Here is an 11,426-nt window from a genome sequence, read left to right as displayed (position 1 = left end):
CATTGTTTATACACCTAATTACATGAACTTTTACGGAAACGCTGCGATAATCATGCTGCAGTCTGTAATTTACAAATGTTAATCCCAAGTAACGAAAACGATCCTCTTCGCAAAAACCTGTCTAATGATAATCAAACTAAACTATGAAAAATTTATCTTATTTATCATAATCAAACAACTGAAACTGAAGGCAACTACTAGATTTTTATTAATATAATACATTAGAATTTTGGGCGAGAGAGGACTGAAAAGTAGCCACCTGTGCTGAAGTAGCTACTTTCTTAATTTCACAAGATAACATAACCTTCAAGCCTAAAAAGATTCCTATTAACAGCTGTGTTTTTCTTCTTCTGGCACACAATAACTGTCAAAATGTACTTAATGTGTAAGTAATATAATATCACATAACACGGTTATTTATTAGTCTATTTTCTATAACTGAAGGTTACAAACTTAGTATATATATTATTGCTGCAAATAACATTACCGGTTAAAATAGTCCAAATTAGTATACCAGGGCCTCGTTTCATAGCAGACTGAAAAACTAGACATACTTTAAGTTAGAAACTAATGAATGCTGCAACAGTCAAACCTTAAGCAATACATGGTGAACCAAGAAAGAACAATAGTTGTCACCAACTGCCTAGCCAAACAAAATCTCATCAGCAACTGTACGATAATAGCCTAAAGCCTCATAAGCAACCTTAAGCTCCTGGTCAGAAAAACACTTGCTTCCTGAAAACAGTAGTAAGAAACCATACCAATACCCTTAAGACACTACTCAAGAATCATAGCATCAACCTAAATATAACCGTCAAAACTGGCAACAGCAACCTTAAGAGACTAGCCAAGATGCACACTAGAAACCTTGAAACCCTAACCAAAAATCACAAAAGCAGAAGAGGTTTAATATAATGATAAAAGAACTGACAACATTGAGCTCATAACTCAAAACCACATCAGCAAACTAAAGCTATTTGACAAAACCATATCAACAACCTTAAGATTCTTGTAAAAAAAGCACACCGGCTACCTTAAGCACTTAACTAAAAACACACCAGCATAGTGAAGATGTAAACCAAAAAGCACAACCTTATAGCAACTGACTGAAAAACAACCTTAATACATGCAGCTTTGTTTCACACGAAAAGCAGCCTTAAGACCATAACAAAACTACCCCCCAGAAGCCTAGCCAGACCTAGGCCAGTATCCACAAGAGCCCAGCTAGAATTGCACCAGCCACACCAGCAGCACTAGCAGCTTTAAAAACCTAGCTTACGATTACACCAACAATCTAAAGACCAGTCAAAAGACCAGCATCACCCTCAGGAGACTCGCCAAAAACCACGGCAGCCACCTTAAGAAATTGTTTAAAACCACATCCAAAAGAACATGGCCTTTAAAGAGAAGCACCTTAAAATGCAGAGGATAATTTCTTAGAGCCAGTTACCATAAGAGCCTAATGAAAATATCACCGGAAACCATAATAAGTTAGCCAATAATAATCGTTGAGTACTGGGAAGCTTAAGAGGCTTATCAAGAATGACTAAGCAGCCTTAATATCACACTGAGCACAACAAATTTGCAGGGCCTGAGACGAAAAACATCAGCTACCTGAAGGGACTATGCAAAGCAAAATCAGTTTACAGCATCCTTATCAACTTGCAAATCTAGGATTCTAGCAAAAAACCACACCAGAAACTTAGAGCCTAAGTGGGGAAAAAACCGTAGCAACCCATAGACCATATTGAAATATTACTAAGTTAAATATAACTACACCAGCAACTTTATGAGATTAGTAACCATAAAACAATAACCCTAACAACCACACCTCACGTTGCAAAACTTCATGTTTTCCATGTCATTTCAAAAGGTTAAATATTACAATTCAACAGTTTTTATGCAACAGTTAATACATATGTGAAAAAGTTCGCGAACACTTCTGCAATTGCCTACCTAAACACTAAGGATTGTCGAAATTAGGGACGTGATAGGAATAATTTCAGTAAACAGATTAAAAAAAAAAAAAAAAAACACTGAACGAAAAGCTGTTGTTGCGAATTAACCCATATTTCAGAACTAGTCACCCATTAACATGAAATGCCTGAACAATTTCCTGGTGCGATTTTACACTGTTAAAGTAAAAAAATTTATGAACCACGAAAAACCAAGCGAAGCTGTACAGTGCTATATGACTAATAATGTAAATTTGTTTGCAAAACGGCAGGAAAGGTGACAAAGACGATACCATGAAAGAAAATAAAAATATACAAGATTAAGCCGACACGTGGAAATCAAATATTGAGGAACGGAAAACCATTACAACCAAGAAAATACCAGTCTTAACTCCCAATCTAATGAAGAAGTAAATGAAAGGTTATCAAGAATACTGGACAAAAAGGAATTTATTGCTATGAAAAAAATTTTGTTTATTTTTCATATATATATATATATATATGTATATATATTTATATATATATATAATATATATATTCTATATAGATAGATATCATATAGAGTATATATATATATATATATGATATATATAGATAATAATATCTATAGATAATAATTATGAATATATATATATATACCTATATATATTATATATAGATATATATATATATCATATATGTATATCATATATATACTATCAAATATATATATATATCATATAAATATATAATATATAAATATATATATATATATCATATATATATATATATATACCCGAAATAAGTAATTTATATAAAACATGTAATATATATATATATATATATATCTATATTCCATATATTATATGTGTGTGTGTGTGTGTGTGTGTGTGTGGTGTGTGTGTATTATATGTAAATATATATATCTATATATAATTATATATATATATATATATAAATATGATATATATGCATATATATATACATATATATATATATATATATAATTATATATATATATATATATATATATAATATATATATATATATATATTATATTTATATCTTGAAAGCAAACCAAAGAATGAAAAATAACTATAATTCTGAAATATAAAAATGGCATAGTAGTCAGAAAGTGATCATGAAATCAAAGTAAAAAAAAAAAAATATTACACGAATGTAATATTAAAAATTTTATGTAACTGAAGAATTTTTAATAGACATTACTTATGGGATCATGTTAAGTATAAATCGTGCTTGCGATACGCAGCTACTTTAAGGCATTCTAAATTAGCTGAAGTATTGTACCGTTGAGTGTATGGACATTAAGATAAAGAGTGAAATTCATCTTGGAATAGCTTCCTAGAATAAATGCCTATTCACGAGTTTTAACGTTCTACAAAGCCCACAAACAGAAGATATAACACTCTGAAAAACACATACATTAGGTGATTTATGGAAATTATTCAGATAACGTTAAGTTATTTACAGAGTTGGGCCATAAAACTATTTTAAATCAGTATCCTTCCAAACCAATACCTTGCTGGTAGAAAAACTCATCAGAAATGTCATTTATTATTAAAGCTCAGTTCCCCGACTACAAAAAACTAAGCTATCTTCAAAAATATGAAAGGGATCAGAAAAGCCTTCTTAGTCAAGGGTATCTCCATGAGACCTGCTTAAATTAATTCAAACAGAGGTTAATAATCATTATTAGTAACTCAATACTCATTCTTACTACATTATAACCGACAGTGCAAAAAATCTTGAGTTAAAAGTATTCAGTAGCAGAAATTTTTTTGTCTTAAGATTACTCTAAATCCACTTGTTCAAGTAACCTATCCATAAATGATGCAAACTGTCTCTCACAACAAAATTATTTACTTACAATGTTGCCGTTTCAAAATCAAAAGATCACTTAAACATCCTCTTAAAGCCAGTAATAAGGGGAAAATGCCTCAATGTTGAGGAAAGATGACTGTCTCCAGGTTTTCTCCGATGAAACAGGCGCCTAGAAGAAAATGATTAGATTAGCGTTTTGAATCATACTAGCTCCAAAAACGTATCAATATCAGAATTAAGGAACACATTAACAAAATTAGACAACCTACAACTTACTTCTGAAGTCTAATAATCACCCATTTGCGGTTACGTTACAAAACAGCATTATGTACCATGACCATTTCAATAACATCAGGACTGAAAAAGTTTTTTTTATATTGCAAACTCATTAAACGAGATCTTCCGTGCTTCACCGATAGTCTCTCCTCGTAATTTCCAACCTACTCTAAGTGATTTTTTAGCATTCTGATCTCATTTACAATAAATACCTGCAATTCATTCAACACCAAATGTTGGAACTCTTTCCTCTGATTTAATTTTCATTACTTATTCATCCAAACAATTACAGGACAAGAATTAGTTAAACAAGATCACTTATTACTCGTCTGGACGAGGTGAATTTTACTATTCATCATCATCATCATCATTACTATTATTATCATATATTTTTTATTATTATTTATTATTATCATTTTTATTACTTTTAGTATTTGTTTCAATTTTCTTATTATTTTTTTTGTATTATTTGATTATTATTCAGATGGGCGCTATTCATATTGGAAACAAGCCCAAAGGGCTATTGAACTTTAAATTCAATCTTCAAAGAATATAGTGTTCATTTGCTTAGAACTTCTGAACTTCTCTATCGCACAGCCTCCTCTGGGAGGCTGTTCCACAGTCCAACGGAGCCGGTGAGTAATGAAGGACTTCTGGAACTGTGAAGTTCGACAGTGAGGCATTTACTGGTTATTGGTGCTGCTATTCTGCCAATCTGGTTACTCTCGGCAGGAAAACGGATCAGGAATCAGAACTTACCACCACGAACCACTACCACCACGAACCGCTGTCTAAAAAGAGAGAAATCTCTGGCAGAAGCAGACATCCATACCGGTGAACAGTATTCTAGTCAAGGAAGGACAATGACCTAAAACAGGTTGCAATGATTTCATCACTGTTATAAATATACGAGGCCTAACGAAGAAGACTTACTTTCATGCGGCATTCGCTTAAACTTTCATTAGACGTTTCTCAAAAGTAAGATGCGAGTCAAAAGTTTTACCTAGAATAGTGAAAGCTTCAGACATTCAGTAAAGTTCCATTCACCTGAAGGATTGATGGAATCTAGTGTTTAAGCCAAAGGCCAATCACTGGAAAGTAAATTGAGAGTAGGTAGGTTTGAAAGGTTAAGAGGAAAACCTGCCAGTTGCACTATAAAGTAATTGTCAGGAGAGGGTGGATAGCAAGATGGAAGATAAAATGAATGGAGGTACGGTAAAAGGAATAAAAGAAGTTGCAGCTAGGGCCTGAAGGGACGCTGCAAAGAAACCTTAGTAATGCCAAAAGAAATTTTTGGTCAATTACTAAAAAAGTTAATCAGCTGAAACTGAAAACTTATTTTATTATTACAGTACACCTTTGAGTTTGTGAAAGAGGAACTGAAAAGGAGCCATTCTAGTCGAAATAAACATTTGCTTAACATTGCAAAGATAATTTATAAAATTCTAGCCAAAAAAGTTTCTTATCTATACCCACATTGATATTTTTATCCTGACACATGAACATATGCCTGTAAAAATATACATATTGTATAGGTAATGGAAGAATGTTGCTTGATTTGGTCATTTATCAAACTACTTTCCTATAACCGAGGGTAACAAATTTAATAAACATGAAATTTTTTGGCTTTGCAGCTATATTAGTTTTTAATTGCACAGAAAAGTATGGATTGATTGTTGCACACTAACTTGACATATTAAAATCTTAACATTTTAAATCAACCATTATTGAAATCTTTACTTGAAAGTGGGGCTTTTGGAAGGAGAAAAGCACATAATATGTAAAATTCAGGGATCGATATAACAACCTATTGGGCCACATCCTAACCTGGCCAAGACGACTTTGTCCTCACCCCCTCCTTGGATCCCCCACCTAACCTAACCTAGGGAACTGCAAATGAATAATAAAAGGGTTACAACCTAATCAACCATACCTAACCTAGTAATGTAGGGCACCATGTTCATATCCTAATGCATAATATTACTTAAAAATTCCTATAAATTTACCTAAATCTGAATCAGACCTGTAAATATGACTAACATCCTCAGACTGGTCAGGATCTGTCTCTTCTCTAGATGGTAAAGGCTGATGGGAAGAAACGATGCAGCAGCTGGTTCTTTGGGAGTTTTTTGAAAGGGAACCAGGAAACCCTGTTGGAAATACTCAAATTGTCCCTGGCCTCTGAATCCATTCACTAAGGTCCCCCTCCCCCATAGAAGTTCTATACTTAGTGTGTGGATGTCAGGATTAGAAGGATGCACAAAATGCTGAAGTGTATAATAGTACGGTGTTCATAGCCTAAAGTCAAAGAAATTTTAGGCTAACCTTCAATCACCACCAATAATATACTTTTCGCTTAAAGGCACTATGGTGGCAGCATCACGTTTATGAGCCAACGTCCCTACTAGAGGCACAACCAACATTTTTAGACTCTCTCTCTCTCTCTCTCTCTCTCTCTCTCTCTCTCTCTCTCTCTCTCTCTCTCTCTACAGCCTTCCACTTTCAAACAAACATATATCCACGTGTGTTTCATCAGTCTCAACAAAATACTTGGCATACCATTGTAGTCTTGACAGGTGAAAATAATCACATCCGAATAATGGCTCCTGCCATTAACATTGGTATGCCTTGAAATATCAAAGTAATCAACCATCAAATCGTAGTCCCAACACTTGCTTAACCAGTGATTGACTGATAAAATCAACTTATGTGGTGGAAGATGAGAACATTCCAAGACGGTACCTTTGACATCACTGACAGAAATTACACGGCCGGTTTTTCTTCATTTCTGCCAGCTTCCTAGCAGCACTACAATACCATACACGCCATTCCTCCCTGTAATGAAATGAATTGCATTTACGATACAGCAAAGCAATAGGCAAAACAGTTTTACCAAAGAAGGGCGAAATTTGGCATAAAACTTCGAGATACATTTAAATAAAATATACTTGACAAGCAGTACACAGCATACCAATAAGTATAATGACTGCAAAGGAAAGCTGGATTTTCCAAGGTATGCAAGATCTTCAAAATCTCACAATTTCTGAAAATTACAACGAAACAACCAATCATATTTCAGCATTCTTCCATTGACCCACAGTTCCAAGAGAAGACAGTTCTGATACGCAACCTATGCTTACCCACAATGCACCAAATCAAACTCCAACCGGGAGCTGAACTCACATGACAATGTTCACTTATGTAAATTTGCGAAATATATTATGAATATAAATTTCATGTTACACGTGTTAAGGAAAATTAAAGTCGCAACATAAAAATCCCAACCTTGGGCAATAGATTAAACTAAAATACCTTATAATCGACCAAATTAATACATCAGGGATTTGCTTCAGTGTTGACTGAAAACTAAATTTATCAAGTTAAAACAGGAGCAGAAGTCACCTTACATAAAAAAATGAGGCCCCCAAGAACCACTAAAAATATAGGCTGCCACCCAATGCCCAGACCAAAATCTCGCCAGGAATCCCAAGATCCTAGCCTGAAACAAGCATTAGCTACTTTCAGAGCCTAGTTGAATATACACACAAACTACCTGAAAACCACAGTGAAAAACCACACCAACCACATAAATCAAATCTAAAAATCAAATCTAAAAACCACACTAGCAACGTCAAGCAGCCTTTAGGTTAGCCATAACCAAAACCTAAGAGAGCCTGGATAAAAACGAGAACAACTCTAAAGAGCTTTGCTAAAAGCAAACTGCCTTAAGACCGAAAAGAAATTCCCATAAACTTAAGACGAACCTCAACCAGTAACCATAAGTGACCAGCTAAAATTACCCCAACAATCTTCACTTACTCTAAGCTACAGTAACTTCAAAAACCTAACCTAAAGCCACAACAGCTACCATAACCTTAACACTCCTACCATCCTTGATAAAACTTTCCAAAGGACTACAATAGCTACCTTACAAGCCTATGTAAAACGACAAAAAGTATAATAATAAACTAGCGGCATTAATATCGAAGCAAAAGCACTACTTGTCACATTTTTACAAGCTTCTCCAAAACTATGACAAAGCCTAGCTAATATCACCAGGCAACTGAACACCTTCTAGAAACATGAAATTAGCCGACAGGGACAATAGGAAATTTAAGCACATAATCAAGAATGCCTCCAGCAGCCTTCAAATCAGAACCAAAGACCAAAATGACGACTTGACAGGCCTAGGCAGAAGTCGCACCAACTGCCTGCAAGCACTGGGCAAAGCAAAAAAATAAATAAATAAATAGCTACACCTTAAGCAACTGATTAACCTAAAATACCTTAAAATCAACCATATTAATGCATTGGGGACTGGATTTAGTATTGACTAAAAACTAAATTCAAAATTGAAACAAAAGAATAAGGCCTCAAGAACCACTAAGAACAAAAGCCACCACCAACTGTCTAGACCAAAATCTCAACAGGATTCCTAAGATCCTAGCCTGAAACCACATTAACTACCTTCAGAGCCTAGTCAGACACACACCAACTACCGGAAAACCAGTGTAAAACTACACCAACTGAAATCCTGTCTAAAAACCACGCCATCAACTTAAAGCAGCCTTTAGGTTAGCATAACCAAAATCTTAAAGATCCTGGATAAAAACCAGAGCAACTTTAAAAGCTTTGCTAAAAACCTGAAAACAAGAGGCCTTGAAAAACAAAAATAGTAGACTACCCAGAAACAGCTTAAACGACCCTAACCCGGTAGCCATAAGAGACCAGCTAGAAATTACACGACCAATCTTCACTTACTCCTCTGACTAAATCAACTTCGAATACCTAACCTAAAGCCACACCACCTACCTTAAGACCTTAACTCAACCACTATCCTAAATAGCCTTTCCAAAAGCTTACAACAGCTACCTCTCTAACATAGGTAAAATCACAAACCATGACCAAATAAAGCAGCCTTAAGATCTAAGGAAAAAACTACTCTGCACCTTTTCAAAAGCTTCTCCAAAACTACGACAATGACCTTATGCGACTAGCTAAAAATAGCACCAGACAACTAAACACTTTCCAGAAACACGAATTTAGCCGACACCAATACTAGGGAGCTTAAGAGCCTAATCAAGAATGACTTCAGTAGCCTTCAAGTTAGAGCCAAACACCTTTATGACGGCCTAACAGGTCTAAGCAAAAATGGCACCAACTACCTGCGAGTACTGGGAAAGGGAAAGATATTACACCTTAAAGGTCCAAGAAAAAATCTCTAGCAACTCAAAAGATCCTACTCAAATCTATCTATATAAATGAAAGACACCTGCACCTATGATGCTTGTCAAAGTCATACCAGCAATATTAAGAGGCTAGCCAAAAACGGATCATCTCAAATTTAGCCAATAACCACACGCGCACCGGTAACTTTCGAACTTAGTCAACAATTGCACCTTCAGTACAAAACTTGATATCTTATCCTGACAACGATCTTTCATATGTATTATTGTGCCAATATTTTATTACTGGAACCAAAACTAAATGAGCGATTGATTGATTCCTGAGCATAAATCTGTATACAGATGAAAAATGAAAGAACTATCAGTTTTAGGCCTTTCTTGGCATGGCTTAACGGATGCCTAAAGAAAAACATACGAGACTCTAAGAGTTTTCATAAATTAGCCTCAACAGCATAGTTACCAAAGAATTTTATTAATTTCATGGCCCAATGTAGTATTACTGAAAGCTTGTCAACTTCTCAACTCCACCACAAAACCTTAGTAATGGCTTGTTCATTTATTAACTCGCACACAAAAGATGTCCAGCATTCCAAAGAAAAACTATGGATCCTCAAGATTTACTGAAGCCCGGGGTCGGTAAAATTTTACGTTTTCAACATTAGGCCATTTGTTAAAATTATCACAGTTTATTACCTAACCACCAGAAAAAAGAGTTTCTCTTAATATCACAAAACACGAAGAAACCTAACAGAGAAAATTAAGTAATGCACCTTTACCGCCTCTTCCGCAAATACCTTAAGCAACGGTGCAACCCTCAACCATCAACACAGGCGAAGTCTTTCTTTTGAGGCAAAGGATGAAAGAAACGGCAGCTGATTGCCTGGTAGCAAACAAGAAAAAAAATACAACCACACTTCTAAGAACCGCCAAGCAACAACAGTTACCAGAGACATCTGTTGGAAAGTGGAAACAATTAAACAATTAAACAAATTTTGTGTAAGCTAAAACGGAAACCGAATAAATCAATTTTCTAAATATTTAAAGGTGATATGATTTACGAATTGTTTCATAAAAATGCAATTAACACTCTTCTTCTCTATATATACATAATCGATTTTTAATCTGCTGATATGGATTTGCATTTTCATATTTATATGATAATTCTCATTATATCTATTATATTTCCATAAAAGAAAAATTAGTGCAACCGTTTCTTTTGTTTTACTTATTGTTATTCATTCGCACTATTGAAACAATTACTTTAAAGTTAGTTACTGTGATATATAAAAAACACACAGCATCATATATATATATTTATATCTATTATCACACTATGCATATATATATATATATATATATATATATATATATATATATATATCTATATATATATATGTATACACACACACACACACACACACACACACACAACACACCACATATATATATATATATATAATATATATATATATATATTATATATATATATATATATATGTGTGTTTGTGTGTTCTTGTGTGTGTTGTGTGTGTGTGTGTATATATTATATATTATATCTATATATATATATATGGTGTGGTGTGTGTGTGTGCGTGTGTGTGTAGTGTGTTGTATATTATATATATATATTATATATATATTATATATATATTATATATATATATATATATATATATATTAATTATATTATATACTGCTTGAAGCATGATCCATAATCCTCATGAATAAAAATTTTATATTACTTTCCCTAAAGTATGATTGCCTGAGGCGTTTTCTTATGTAGCTTACATATGTCAACTGCCCATCTCCTTTGTTATTCTAACATACGTACTTTGCTCTAAAAGAAATTATTCCTCGAATTCAGCCCAGCCTTTTGTTATTACATGAATGTTCGAAAGTAGAATGGCCGGTCCATAACGATAAATAATCATAATAATAACATTGCTGTTTACCCGAAGTGATTTTATAGATCTTGATCAAATCAATGCGTAGAATGTATGCAAGGCGGAAAATGATATCTGAATATTTTAAGCTTTTGATATTTAGACTGGTGTTTCCATTGCTCCTTTTTTCTGAAAAGAACCACTCCGATACAAATAGATTCATCTTACTTAAAGTAAAATATGAAATGAGATTTTCACGTTGATGGAATGTTTGACATGTAAATAATGTCTCTTACCTAAGTTAA

General features: G+C 33.8%; 1 long non-coding RNA gene across 1 annotated transcript in view; it reads right to left on the bottom strand.

The window, feature by feature from the left end:
- Window positions 1–10,080, bottom strand: part of LOC135221052 (uncharacterized) — a 16,895-nt gene extending 6,815 nt beyond the window's left edge. The window contains exons 1-3 of the long non-coding RNA XR_010315863.1: window positions 10,033–10,080; window positions 6,795–6,887; window positions 3,823–3,945 (exon numbers count right to left, since the gene is read on the bottom strand). This is a non-coding gene — a long non-coding RNA (uncharacterized LOC135221052). The remainder of the gene's footprint in view (window positions 1–3,822; window positions 3,946–6,794; window positions 6,888–10,032) is intronic.
- Between the last annotated feature and the right edge of the window lie 1,346 nt (window positions 10,081–11,426).

The sequence above is a fragment of the Macrobrachium nipponense genome, chromosome 20 (genome assembly GCF_015104395.2).
Source record: "Macrobrachium nipponense isolate FS-2020 chromosome 20, ASM1510439v2, whole genome shotgun sequence".
NCBI lineage: Eukaryota > Metazoa > Arthropoda > Malacostraca > Decapoda > Palaemonidae > Macrobrachium > Macrobrachium nipponense.
The sequence above is the reverse complement of the archived record's forward strand: the minus strand, read 5'-3'. Positions and strand labels throughout refer to the sequence as shown.